The sequence below is a fragment of the Pelobates fuscus genome, chromosome 3 (assembly GCF_036172605.1).
Source record: "Pelobates fuscus isolate aPelFus1 chromosome 3, aPelFus1.pri, whole genome shotgun sequence".
Classification (NCBI taxonomy): Eukaryota; Metazoa; Chordata; class Amphibia; order Anura; family Pelobatidae; genus Pelobates; species Pelobates fuscus.
The window spans coordinates 278,100,064-278,115,661 of NC_086319.1; positions in this window are offsets into that span (position 1 = coordinate 278,100,064).

Genomic DNA, 15,598 nt, shown 5'->3' on the forward strand with positions numbered 1-15,598 from the left:
ATGGATATGATACCGACCGAATAGCCGTCTTAGTACGTCTGGAGATGTTACCCCATCTGGAGTGAAGGACCATGCATCGTAGTCCAGGGCATGAACATCCAAAACCCGCTTGTACGAAATGAGGCAAAGAGGGAGACCAACTTGGCTGACAATTGTTGTAAGGATAGGTCCGAGTTAAGAGGCCAGGAACTGAAGAGAGACAACATGCATGAGACATCCCAAGTGGAAGAGTAACAAGTAGTGATGTCCCGAACGGTTCGCTGGCGAATAGTTCCTGGCGAACATAGCGTGTTCGCGAACATATGCGATGTTCGGTCCGCCCCCTATTCGTCATCATTGAGTAAACTTTGACCCTGTACCTCACAGTCAGCAGACACATTCCAGCCAATCAGCAGCAGACCCTCCCTCCCAGACCTTCCCACCTCCTAGACAGCATACAATTTAGATTAATTCTGAAGCTGCATTCATTTTTTTTTGTATTATTATTTTTTTTGTGTTTATTATACATTATCCTCCATAGCCAGTAACCTGTGTTTATTATACATTATCCCCCATAGCTAGTAACCTGTGTTTATTATACATTATCCCCCCATAGCCAGTAACCTGTGTTTATTATACATTATCCCCCCAGAGCCAGTAACCTGTGTTTATTACACATTATGCTCCCATAGCCAGTAACCTGTGTTTATTATACATTACCCCCCCCATGGCCAGTAACCTGTGTTTATTATACATATTCCCCCATAGTAATTTATCGTTGGACCTAGGCAGCATGATGTCTTAGGCCGGCCCAGAGAGTGAGTGAGTGAGTGAGTGAGTGAATAATATAATATATATGTTCAGAAACATATTAGTAATATATGTAAATCGGGTTCATGCAAAGAGGGTGAAAAGGCATTAAAGAAAAACACACTTATTGCATCAAATTTACAAAGCCAAACTTTTAAAAGCTTTCCTCATTTCTTTCTCGGAATGAGGAATATATCGGTTGTAGACTGAGGATTTCCATATGCCCAATCTTTTAATAATATGCACTGGAGTGTCAGTGTTGAAGGAGACCAAAGCTGCCCCTAGTCTAAATGAAAGACCCGATACATGGATACAACCCAATCTTAAGAGTAGTGTTCTGATGTAGAAGATGAATTTAGCCGTAGTCAGAGGGATTCAGTGAGAGTAGTGGTGAAATGTGTGTGGCATGACTGAGTGTGGGTAAGTAAGAGTCAAGTATTTTAACTGGGCACTAGTTCTAGGTGGGATAAAGTGGTATAGTGGATGGATGAGTAGTTTGGTTCGTTTTAGAGGTTTGTAGAGAAAGTATATAGTGATCATGATCAAGGAACGGGACATGGCTAGCTTGGTATCCAACCTTGTGCAAATGGGGAGTTTACGGTTGTGCAAATGGACTGTTTGCGGTTGTTTGCGGTGCGTTAAACGGGGAGTTTGGTCTGTCACTGTGAAGCGTGCGTAACCCTTACACTACCTGATCGATACAACATCATACGTGATGTTTTAAAGCACGTTATTACAAACAATTTAGGAATGTTGATTTATGCCCTTTATGGATTAAAACCAGACTCTGCATCAACTATGTAATTTTCCATGTGAGTTTTGCCATGGATCCCCCTCCGGCATGCCACAGTCCAGGTATTAGTCCCCTTGAAACTACTTTTCCATCACTATTGTGGCCAGAAAGAGTCCCTGTGGGTTTTAAAATGTGCCTGCCTATTGAAGTCTATGGCGGTTCGCCTGGTTCGCCCGTTCGCGAACATTTTCGAAAGTTCGCGTTCGCGGTTTGCGAATGGAAAATTTCATGTTCGCGACATCACTAGGGACAAAGCCTAGGAGGGCGTTACAGTCGGGAGCCCCGAAGCAACGGGCACACCAAGGGGTGTTGGCCCGCGGGAAACTGTCAAAATCCTGATGAGCCAAAGAAATGGCCAAACTGTGCAAATTAATCATGCTATACGCACGGCCAGCCTTGAATAACGAAGTAAGGAATTGAAGGAATGCAGTCACAGGTGTCGAAACGGGATGCATGTTCCTCCATGCACCAGCCAGCCCAAGCTCGCCAAGTGGTCCCACATGACTGTCTAGTATCGGGAGCCAGGAGGCATCTAGTTGCATCCGAAACTACTGGACATCCCACGGACCTTGTAATTCCACCACACAAGCAGGAGGGATCAGTCCAGCAGATGCGGATGCCGTAAGGCTGTTGGATCCAGAAAAAGGTCTGGGTAAGACGGCAACAGCCTAGGTAAATCCACTGCCAGCTCCAGCAGCTGTGGTAACCAGGATTGAGTCCCCCAAAACGGGGCCAGCAGGATCAATTCGGCCTGTTGGCAGCGATCCTGGAGTAGGACTCAAGGGATCATGGCAAACAGAGGGAAGGCAAAGTGGAGCGAACCGGTCCAGTCTTGCAGGAAAACACCCACTGCTTCCGCAGCCGGGTCCACGCATCAGCTGTAGAACCGTGACAATTGGGTATTGAGCCGGGATGCAAATAGGTCAATGGCAAAAGGACCCAAGAGAGATGAGATAGCTGAGAATACCCCTACGTCCAATCTCCAGTCGCTGCTGTCCGAAAGATAGCGCAAACTCCAGTCCGCATGAATGTTGTGGAGCCCCTGGAGGTATCCCACCAGGACCACCAGATCCCTGGCCAAGCATTATGTCCAAAAGTTCTTCGCCAGGCTAGCCAGAACTGCCGACTGCGTGCCGCCCATGTGATTGACATAAGGAAGCGCCGAGACGTTGTCCATGCACAGCCAGATGCATGTGCTGGCAGCCCCTTTCGCAAAATGTTGATGTGGAGTCAGGCTTCGTCATCCGACCAACATCTTCCTGTGGTCACACCATTGCAGTGGGCACCCCAAACGTGGAGACTTGCGTCCGTGTCCACTGTGAACTGAAGATGGCCTCCAAGCAGAGACGTTGGGGATCTGCCAAGTCAATTCGTCTTGCGTCTCGGTGTCTGGAGAAACCATGTCCACATAGGAGGCGCCGATGCAGAGGTGTGCGATCTTCACTCGCTGGAAGGCACGGTAAAGCATCAGTTTTGTGATGCACCAAAGTGCCGGAGATAGCCAAAAAGGAAGACATGTAAAGTGCCAAGTATCGCCCTTCCAGAGGAAACGCAATAAATCTCTAGACGTCTCTACCACTGAGACCATCAAGTATGTGTCCTTCAGATCCAGTTTTGCCACCCAGTCCTCGTGAAGGAGTAGGTCCCGCAGAAGGTGGATGCCCTCCATCTTGAAGTGTCTGTAGTGTACCAAGGCATTGTAGGGACGGAGATTGATAACAGGACGCATCTGCCCACCTTTCATTTCCACCAGGAAAATGTTGTTGAGGACCCCAGCAGGGGACGTGGGTGCTAGTTCGATCGCCTATTTCTTGTGAAGGTCCGACAATTCTATGTCTATCAAACCTTGTCACAAGGGATGTGACAAGGCGTGCCGACCAACTCTATGTTGAAACCCCAAACGGTGTCCAGAACCCAAGCATCGGAGGTGATGGCTGACCAAGCTGGGAAAGAATTATGGAATCTGCCCACTACACAAACCTTAGAAGAAACATGAATTAGATGTAAGCTTACAGTATGGGCGTCTGTAATTGGAGTTCCATCTGAAGCCTCTGGACCGCCATGGTCTTCCATGTGAAGGAAAGAAGGGGGCCTCTCGCCTCCTGATAGGGGGGTTGATGAGTATAGGAGCCTTGTCCCGAGCCAAGGGAGCTGTAGTAGGTACTGCTGGACAGACAACCCCTGAATCTGCTGACCCTGGTAGAGATCTGCCCTTGAAATATGCTCTTCATGGAGGATTGGGCTTTATCAAGGGCTATAAAAGCCCCAACAAAATGCCTCAGGTCTTTTATAAAGGAGTCCCCAAACAAGAGGCTTTGGGCATCCTTTCCCGCCTTGGCCAATTTCAGCTCTAATTTAAAGAGAATGGCTTTATGCCATTCTATAGACAGGAAGGCATCAACACTGCCCGCAATGCAGATTGCCCTCTGCACCCAGCCATAGAGTTATTTCCGGGTCAACCTGTCTGTTCTCAGCTCTGGCGTCTTCTGCCAGGTCAAAGAACTTAGCCAAGGGACCTAATACATCCAAATGATTATCTTGGAATGACTTAAGTGCCGAATCCAAACCCTTACGAGGGTTCCATCCCAATTTGGCAAGGAATTGGGTCATTTTAGGGTCAACAACTGGGGTCTCACAGACTTTATTGGGCACCAAAGGCCATTGGCATTCAGCCCTGAGCTTACTCTGGGCCGCCTTGCTGAGGGGGCATTGTACAGAGTTCTCCAGGTAACATGCCGCATGGTCCACTGGAAGCCACTCAGCCGACCTCAGGTGATGGAGATTATCCGGGCCGAACATAGGTTCTCCAGACAGACCCAGGAGAGTGGATCCTGCTTTAGCGGGGGAGTCACTTCGAGATCCACTCACAGGCACCCTCGACTGAGCAGGGGTCAAAAGGTCAAGGCCCTGCCCAAAGGATTCATCAGAGTCACTCAAGGACTAAGCACCAGCCTCCTCACTATACCCGATTTCTGAGTCAGAGTCACTCTCAGATTGTGCTCTAGCACATTTCCATTGCCGCGCCTGTTCTGCCTGGCGCAAAAAGGCTCTTTTGCGTTATACAGACATGCTATCATGGGTGACTGCAGGTTGACCAGTCATATGGTTTCTGGAGGCAGAGTGTGTTAAGTGCCTGGATTTGGTGGTAGCCTTCTTGGGTGCATCCCCTGAAGGGTCCGAACAAGAATGCGGTTGGCGCTTCCAGTGGGCGCTTCCAGTGGGCTCAGACCATCTCCCAGAGTAAGGCCTAGGAGATGGTCTGAGAGAGGGCAGAGGACATAGAGCCCATAGCTGCCATAATGGCATCAGTGACAGAGCATTGCAGCACCAGGGACTGAGCCTCATCAGGATGAGACATAGAGCCAACTACTGATGGAGGGGAGCCTGAAACTGAAGAGGGGTTCCCCAGGCCTTGAGGTATATCCATCTCACCAGGGGAAGGGGGGCAGGCAGGCATCTTAGGCTTGGGCATATTGCAAAACAGCACAATACTAGACCCTTAGACAACAAAATACAGCTGTATACTACATAATAATAATAATACAGGCTAGTAGGGGTTATTCACCCAAACTAGCTACACCAGAGAGGGAGAGATAGAGGAGCTCACCAGGGTCCAGACCAGCAGAAAGGGTAGACATGAGGCAAAGACAGAGCCAGAAGGACGGGTAAGATCAGAAAATGGACACCGCCAGTTTCTCGAGGCTTGTGGCAAAAAATCCCGCAAACGCGTCCAGTTCGCGAACGAAAACTTGGCGAACAGGACGAATTCATGGGAACAAACTAATGAATGGCAAAAACTACAGAACAAAACCATTTTCGGCAAAACAGTGGAACGGGAAACGTTCGCGGCCAAACTGATGAACGGTACAATTCATGGTTAAACTTACGAACGGCACAATTTCGCGGCAAGTTTAGCTGAAAGGCCCAACTCTGTCGTGAAATAGCTGAACAGTGGAGCGAAAACGGGCACAAAAGGGCTCAATAAAAGACAGGAAGAAGGGGGGAGAGACCCAGACCATAACAATAAGGGAAAATATAGAAAATAAAGGAGATAAGGGGTGGTAAAACTCCAAGGGATCCCCCAAAGGATAGGAGCAACAAGGCAAAGCTCAGAAGAGAGGGGAGAATCACATGCAAGAATCCCCCAAGGGAAGGTCTAGAACCCTGTGCTCAAAGGTAAATAAAATTAACCAAAAACCATATAAAACAGTATTAATAAAGTAAAATAACAAGATTATAAGCAAATAAGTAGTAACCAAAATAGATAAAGGCAATAAAAAACAGATACTGCTAAGAGTAGAAATATTAGTTCTTATCTTGACTGTGGAGCAGCAAAGAAAGGGGAAGCTTTAGAGGCAGTGCTTGCTGTTATACTGGGACCTGGATGGGTATTGGCTGGTGTCTCATTGTATTTGTTATATTTTTTCTATTTGTGTTCTTTGCTGCTATTGGTGGACAGTAAAGAAAGGGTTAAGCAATACAAGCTTCTGTGTCTTGACATAAAATAAAAATTTCAATACATAACTGTGCTATCCTGTCTATGTGGAAAGTGAAGAATGCAGTATCCTCTTGTTGCCTCTTCAATTTTATATACATTTTTAGGGCTTCTTGTATTTGAGAAGAAATCCATTAGTATTCAATGTTGCTCCTTACATTATAGTATTTTGCAAGTGTTACTATTTAGAAGGATGGAGAGTCCTTGTATTGGGCCAAAATCCCTATGTCCCTCTTTTCTAATAGCACCATATTTTTGGTATGCTTGAGTGCATAACAGTGCTCCACAGCCATACTACTCACAGTAATGTGTATTTAAACTACAATACATATTTGCTCTTCTAAATTACATTGTTATTGCATAAATTGTTATTAGTATGTCATTTACAATTTTTCAGAACTAAAATTAAAGTGTCTCTCTATATCCATTTGGAATGCTGGATGGTATGCATTACACACTGTATTTTTCTGTGGGAAGTATTATTATTATTTTATTTATTTTTGCTGCGTACCATTAAATATTCCTTTACTAGTATTTACAGGCACCATTTTCAACGTAATTGTTTGAACACACACCTGGGATTTAGCTGAATATACTGTATCATACCCAAGCACTTGTTTGCTATTTTATGTACCTTGTATAAAACAAACTTTACCTGATAAACTACATGAGAAATACCAAATGTTTAACTACACTTAAACAAACAAGTCGATTTTTTTTAAAGAAAAAAATATGATCTATTGCAGAAGTGACAAATAGCAGCTATTTTGGTGTCTTTCGTACTACAACCAGCAATGTAGTTAGGGTTTATGCCAGGACCAGCTCTAGGGGTGGGCAAGCTGGGTTTCTGCACAGGGCACCATGGAACAGGGTGCCAAGTGCCCGACACAGCTCACAACACCAGCAGCCACCTTAGGGATAATGCTGCCTCCATGTATGACATATTATTTAGTACACTGCCAGATAGGCAATATATAAAATAAAAATGTTTCCCTGGTGGCCCAGTGGTGTGCAGCATCATATCCTCTCCTTCATGGTTCTTGCACTCACTTTGTGAGACAGAGTGCCAGCTTTGAATCCCCTGGGCTGTTCTCAGACTCAACGTTGTGCGCTGAAACTAAGAGGGCAAGGACATGATGGTCTGTACTAGCGGCAGATTCAAACAATGTGATACACCAGGGAATAAATACTTGCTAACAGACACTGGGACCACCAGGGAATAAATGCTAGCTTACAGCCACCGGACCACCAGCATAGACATTGAATACAGGCTCCATGTGGCTCCTCTTTTTGCTCATATTGCGGTTCAAATGAGAGAGGAGGAAAGTCACAGGAAGACTCCTTTGGAGTTAGAAACATGGGAATCTGGAGTAACATCACAGGAGAAAGAGAATGAGTGTTTCTATGTGTGTCTTTGGGTGTATCAGTGTATCATGTGTTAGTGTTTGTTGATGTGTGTATGTATCTGTGCATGTATTTCAATGTGTGTATATGTGCATGTGTGTCAGTGTATGTGTAACTATGTCTGTGGAATCTGTGTGTGGCAATGTGCACATGTATGTGTGCATGACAGTGTATGTATATTTGTTAATACACACCAGCATGTAATCACCAATATTACACTCAAACACACCACTGCATCCAAACACCAAGACTGTACTCAAAATCTGTCCTACATAAAAGCACCAATGCTACATACAAATGCAACCCTGTTTACATACCAACACACTCCTGCATTCAAACATAAACACTACATAAAATAACCTTACTTTCAAATACTAGCACTATACACACCTTTGCATTAAATGCCAACAATACACACACGCCCACCCCTTCATAAACATTCACACAAATCTACACCATACAAAAACACACCTACATTCACAAAAACTACACATAAATAAAACTCTGCAAGTATGGATAAATGGTAGAATTACAGCTGGTATAGTATCAGTAACGTTTTCCACCAGCAGAGGATTTACATGTTGAGCATCTCAGCTCTGTACAGGGGTCCTAAATATTTATTAGCACCAGGCCCCTCTCTTCACTAGTTCCGCCACTGCGCCAGGAAATATATGAAATTTGGTCAGTAACCAGTTCTGGGCCACCAGGGTCTGTAACACACAGACACACCCACACACAATACCCTGTATGCCCACAATATACCCCTTATATACACTTATACCCCTATGCAAATATGCTATGTGCACACTTTATCTCCAAGCATACACTGTACCCCCTATACACGCTATAGCCCCGGTACACAAATGCACACTACAGCCCCATGAAACATACACACTACAGCTCCTAATAAGCACACACAATGCAACATCTTTATACTCATCCACACACACTGCACATCCTCTCTGAAAACTTCGGCCATCTTCTCAGCACCTCTAATCCCTTTGATATCTTTTATCTACAGGTTGCAATCCAGCAGAAAACCAAGCCAGACTCAAATTCTTTCCTGCTTGACTGGCAAGTTTCCACCCCACTACCTCTATTATAAAGGCTATCTCACAAGTCCGCAACATTGTAACCCCTAAGTCCAGCCACTAAATGAATGTGAAGTGGCCATGTCCCCCCTTCCCCAGCTTTCTACAGGAATTCTTTCCCTCTCCTGTTAATTGTTTGACTACACCACCAACAGAATGGAGGAGATGTGGAGGGGTGTGAGGGAGGGGGGGGAGGGGATGTGGAGAGACCTATGAAGTGGATCCTACCTAGGAGAGGCAGAATACTATCTAGGTTTTCCATTGTATTTGCCTACTTTCTTGACTGCTTTACAGAAACAATTAGGGAAAATAAATAGCATCCTCCTGCCCCCTCCAACTTGTTACCCTATTCACAGTCTTTGTTGGCACACAGAAAAATGCTTCCCTGTCTACAACTCCCATATTTTCCCACCATAGATTACAAGGAGTAATGGAAGTTGCAGTTACAATTAAAGGTTGAGTGGCACAGTTTTCCAATCAACTTAACATTAATAATCAGGAAAGCAGATCTGGAAGCATTCTCTCTTCTGAGTTTCATTCTTTAACATACTATGAGTATATTCTTCTCCAGCCAATGACATGTCACTGATTACTGATCTTAGTTACTCCAAGGTGTCTAACAGAGAAAAACAAAGGATGTAGGAGTCGTTGCAGGCATGGTCAGTAACATAGACAATTTGCTAATTCTCTTCCAACAGCTGTCTCTTTAAGAGGGTGAATTGGAAGGAAGACATAATGAAATCTCCACTGGGGTTGAATATGTTTACCAGACTATGAGAGTACACAAACTGTGAACATAAGGAGACTGTATCTATATTAGTTCATGCTGTGGCGAGAGGAGGCATGGCACTGGAGACAAGTGCAAAAATGCCTCTCTAGATTTTATATCTATTTGTATAACATTCTAGAATGCAAACTATGTTAACTCTCGGGGTGGCTGTCTAAATGAAAAGAAATCTGTGTTTCTCTCTGAACTATTTCCCTAAGCATCTGCTTAGAGGAAAATTAAGAGACTGGCTGGCACTTAGCAGTTCCAAACAGGACCGTGTTCAGAAAGCCATACCGTTAAGCTTGAATGATAAATCTGTACTCATGGTTGTTGCACACAAGGAATAAAATAAGTAGGGATAAGCAACTAAAAAACAGGGATTTAGCAAATTTTCTTTAGAAGTTGTAATGGTACACCATTTCATCTTAATATAAATCTTCATCTAATTTTCCCCTAGACACACGAACCCATTGCCATATGTAAGTTAATTTTCAGAAAATACATGCAAAAATAAAAGCAAAAAATGTTTAAAAGAATTTATGATTTTTAAATATCTATGCAACCTTAATTCCAGCCTCCTTGATACAAGAACGCCCAGGGAGTATTCATATGGAATAATGCAAGTAATTTATAGTTGGGCGGTAGATCATAGTTCTGCCTTATTTTAGATAAACAATGACTTAATAATTCCTGAAATTCAGAAGAAACCAAGAAATTCTCACTCTTGAATAGAGATCTTTATATTGAGATAACTATAAAAACATGTATACCATTAAATGAGCCATACCAGTGAAGAGTACATCCTGTCCTTTGACATCCCTTAGGTGATTAATTGGGGACATAATAAATACAAGCCTTCCAAGCTAACCCTAAGATACAAACCCAGGTGGAGATGGGACTGAATTACCTATTGGTCCTTAGAGTGGCCATGCTAGCACCGAGCATACAGGGAGTGCAGAATTATTAGGCAAATGAGTATTTTGACCACATCATCCTCTTTATGCATGTTGTCTTACTCCAAGCTGTATAGGCTCGAAAGCCTACTACCAATTAAGCATATTAGGTGATGTGCATCTCTGTAATGAGAAGGGGTGTGGTCTAATGACATCAACACCCTATATCAGGTGTGCATAATTATTAGGCAACTTCCTTTCCTTTGGCAAAATGGGTCAAAAGAAGGACTTGACAGGCTCAGAAAAGACAAAAATAGTGAGATATCTTGCAGAGGGATGCAGCACTCTTAAAATTGCAAAGCTTCTGAAGCGTGATCATCGAATAATCAAGCGTTTCATTCAAAATAGTCAACAGGGTCGCAAGAAGCGTGTGGAAAAACCAAGGCGCAAAATAACTGCCCATGAACTGAGAAAAGTCAAGCGTGCAGCTGCCAAGATGCCACTTGCCACCAGTTTGGCCATATTTCAGAGCTGCAACATCACTGGAGTGCCCAAAAGCACAAGGTGTGCAATACTCAGAGACATGGCCAAGGTAAGAAAGGCTGAAAGACGACCACCACTGAACAAGACACACAAGCTGAAACGTCAAGACTGGGCCAAGAAATATCTCAAGACTGATTTTTCTAAGGTTTTATGGACTGATGAAATGAGAGTGAGTCTTGATGGGCCAGATGGATGGGCCCGTGGCTGGATTGGTAAAGGGCAGAGAGCTCCAGTCCGACTCAGACGCCAGCAAGGTGGAGGTGGAGTACTGGTTTGGGCTGGTATCATCAAAGATGAGCTTGTGGGGCCTTTTCGGGTTGAGGATGGAGTCAAGCTCAACTCCCAGTCCTACTGCCAGTTTCTGGAAGACACCTTCTTCAAGCAGTGGTACAGGAAGAAGTCTGCATCCTTCAAGAAAAACATGATTTTCATGCAGGACAATGCTCCATCACACGCGTCCAAGTACTCCACAGCGTGGCTGGCAAGAAAGGGTATAAAAGAAGAAAATCTAATGACATGGCCTCCTTGTTCACCTGATCTGAACCCCATGAGAACCTGTGGTCCATCATCAAATGTGAGATTTACAAGGAGGGAAAACAGTACACCTCTCTGAACAGTGTCTGGGAGGCTGTGGTTGCTTCTGCACGCAATGTTGATGGTGAACAGATCAAAACACTGACAGAATCCATGGATGGCAGGCTTTTGAGTGTCCTTGCAAAGAAAGGTGGCTATATTGGTCACTGATTTTGTTTTTGTTTTGTTTTTGAATGTCAGAAATGTATATTTGTGAATGTTGAGATGTTATATTGGTTTCACTGGTAAAAATAAATAATTGAAATGGGTATATATTTGTTTTTTGTTAAGTTGCCTAATAATTATGCACAGTAATAGTCACCTGCACACACAGATATCCCCCTAAAATAGCTAAAACTAAAAACAAACTAAAAACTACTTCCAAAAATATTCAGCTTTGATATTAATGAGTTTTTTTGGTTCATTGAGAACATGGTTGTTGTTCAATAATAAAATTAATCCTCAAAAATACAACTTGCCTAATAATTCTGCACTCCCTGTAGATAGACAGAATGCCTCCAAGCAGACCAAAATTAAGCAAAAACAATCCAAGGTCAAGGAGTACAGAAAGACACAAATTCAAGAGACAAGAAAAGTCAGGATTACAGAAATCAAGAGTAGTTATATATGCCAATAAGTCAATATATATATATAAAAACAGAAAGAGAACACTAAACCCAAAAGAGAAGTAACATCAGTTGAGGGAATCTTTCAGTGTTAGAGTTAGCGTTGGTGTCTGGGTTGAGATTGGTGTAAGGGTTAGGATTTATGTTAGGGTTGAAGTTGGTGTAAGAATAGGGTTTATGTGGGGTTAGGGTTGGTTTTAGGGTTGATATAGTGTTAGTTTATGTTTTTTGGTTGAGGTAGGGTTTGAGTTGGGTTTGGGCATGATTAGGTGTGTTAGGTGTGAACTAGAGTTAGGGTTACGTGTTAGGTGTGAGTTAGAGTTATGGTTAATCTGGGTTAATATTAGTTAGTGTTTGTATTAGCTAGGGTTAGTGTTAGGGGTAGATTTAGACAGTATTAGGGTTGCCTATGATTAGAATTAGGTGATCAGTATCGTGGCAATTATAGTGTAACCACTAAAGAGCATCTCTAAGAAGAAGCAGAGACATGACAAAATTATAGCATGTCTGATATTTTTAGCCTACAAGTCTCTAAAACACCTGGCAAAAGGTATACATGTGGGATATTGTTGTACCCGGGGGCAGTATCAGACTAAAAATATGGGGAGGTCTACAGAGTAATTTAACATAATGAGTCTGTGAAATTCATTATCTATTTTGAGCAATGTTTCCTTAGCGGCACATGTTTGTAGAAATTGTTATAAGCAACATCCTGAAAAAAATGCAGTTTTCAATTTCGTTTTTTATTTTATTGATACTTAATGTTTTGTTACATATAAATATAGGGAGCCCAAAGTAAGCACAATCTGATATATAAGAAGTGTAGGTATACATAAAAAAGAGGAAAATTGTTGTTAAAGAAACAAATAGCACGCAGTGGGTTAAACTGCACATTTAAACATCATGCCCATGAGTACATGAAATACATTGTTACTTGCATATCAACAAAATGTCAGGTTGTTATGAAGTGAATATTAACAAAATGTACCTTTCAACACAGTAGATATGCAGATAATATTTATTGCAGAATAAAAATTAAACTGCTTTGAAAAATATCCGCATGTCCACATATCAACATTTTACAAGCTGTTCTCGCTTTTTTAAACTTTATTTAAAGAACAAATGCACTGTACACATTAAGCATACAGACATCGTAACTGTAGTACAGAGACAATTCCTTCTCCAAAGGTTGTAATTTTCCAAAACGAGACAAAGATAAACAAAAAAGTTAGATACAAAAGGTAGAAGTAGCATCTATAGAATGTGAGAAAAGACAATTTATTTGGTTGGGAGTGAAAGAACATTGGAGTATCAATGATAAATGGTGCACCTATTTTTATTTCATTTTTTTTATACAAATTATCTTTATTATTAACCCCTTTACCATGGACACTGTACAGGGACAATGAAAGGTATGCACTTTGTGATGGCCACGGATCTCGGCACAGTGGCTGTAACAAGTGCTCTAAGGATGCTGATCTCACCTATCCTCAGCTAGCCCAGGGAACAATTGCTAATAATGATTCACTTGTAATCACTCACGAGGCTGTCCAATAATTGCCTAAAAGGGCGCCACACGTCACTGAACCACTGTGATAGCCAATCACTCTTATAATGTGAATGATAGCTGATAGCAACATTGCGTATCAGGATCTAGTGTCAGTTGACTGTTCCTGGCTACCTTAGCAGTGAGGCATTCCAGCAATACTCAATGATTGGCTACAATATTGACTGACCACGCTGGCAGACACATCACATTGATCTTGTGCCTTTGCTTTCAATTAGGGCAATGTAAACACTGTGATTGGATCTAACAGTGAATAATCAGCCTGAGTTGGCTTAGGTTAGGGCAGTTAAGGGTTAGTCAGGGTCAGCTAGGGTTAGCTGAGAATAACACAGTAAAGAAAAAGAAAGGCTGCACCAAAGAATAAATAAATAAAATGAATGATAAAAATATATAAAAATACGGGGGGGCGGAGCTAGCGCCTAACAGCAACGGTGGCAATCTCCCGGAGCTCCGACTAAATGGAGCAAAAAGCGACTGAAACCGGCTGAAATACGGGGTGCATACCCCCCAATAAGCACCAGACGGTACCACACACGATGGGGAGGAAGACTAAAAAACCCCGACCGGAGAGGCCCAGATTCTGCGCCGATATCGGCGATCTCCTGAGAGGGCCGCAGGGAGCAGGACGAGCTGACATGGCGGCGGACCTAGATGATTTCTCCGATGACTCGGACGAATACTCCCTTCACACACTGGGGGAGCAGGGAATACAGCCTCCAAAACCCGCCCAGGCAGCAGCCAAAGGGTCAGCACCACTCACTACAGAAATACTTACCGGCCTCCTGGCGGACCTCCGTCAAAGCCTGTCGTCTGAAATATCACAGGTCAGAGAGGACCTTAAGGGATTCAATGGGCGCCTAAATGCAGTCGAACAGACCACTGTAACACATGCAGCCCACATACTGGAGCTACAGACCCAGGTCAGCACCCTCACCACAGCCCACAACACTCTAAGCCACCAGTTAGCAACTATGGAGGATAGAAGAAGGTGGAAACACCTGAAAATCAGGGGTCTCCTGGACAACATCACCCAGGCAGAACTACCACACTGCCTGCGCAGGCTCTTCACAGCCCTTCTCTCCCCTAAACAAGCCAGGGGCATTACATTAGATGGGATGTTTCGGCTCCCCAAGCCTCCCTCAGCCACAGCCTCCAACACCAGCGACGTACTGGTCAAATTTCAAAATGGCCAGGACAAGGCAGCCGTTATGGGTGCAGTGCGAGGCAAACCCCCATTTCGGTTCGAGGAGATGGACATCACCTTCTACTCGGACCTCTCCCGCCAGACCCTACAGTGGCGAAAAACTCTAGGTCCCCTCACATCCATATTAGCGTCAAGGGGAATCAAATACCGCTGGGGCCCAACACGAGCGCTACTCATCCAGCATCAGAACGCAGAGATCAGGGTGATGGAGGCATCGGAGATAGAGGCAACACTGGCCACACTGGGAATGAACCACGCCGCATCGTCTGCACCGACAACCTGGGATCCGGCTAACGCTGTCCCGTTCATCCCGGCGAATAGGAGTCTACCCGGCCGGGCAAATACTTGACTCTGGAGACTATCTCCTGTATTTATTTTCATTTAAATCCTACCTTTAAACCTATTATGACCAAAGGGCCTCACGGGGCCAGCACAAGTTATATGTTATACGTTATTACTGACTCTCCCTTTCCTCTGACAACACCCAAAGGCCACACATTATACACAACGCTAGCAGGGAAGGGCAGTAACCTTCTGTCCCACCTTACAATCCTATAGGTGCCACGACCGGGATTAACCTGGGAACACAGGCTCCCCAAAGAACACCAACCCCCCCAGCTCCATGCTAGTATCCACCAACACCCACTTATCTATGTGGAGCTGCGCTCTTATAGCGTCTAATCCGCTTTAGAGACACATTACCTCTCTCTCTCTCTCTCTTATTTTTGCTAACACACGGCCATACATGCCTTAGACATTTACCCCTACTACTACAACTACTGGAGACAGGCATCTGGCAATAACAAGCTACATCATTATACACACTGAATTTAAAAAAAAAAAATCTGTGC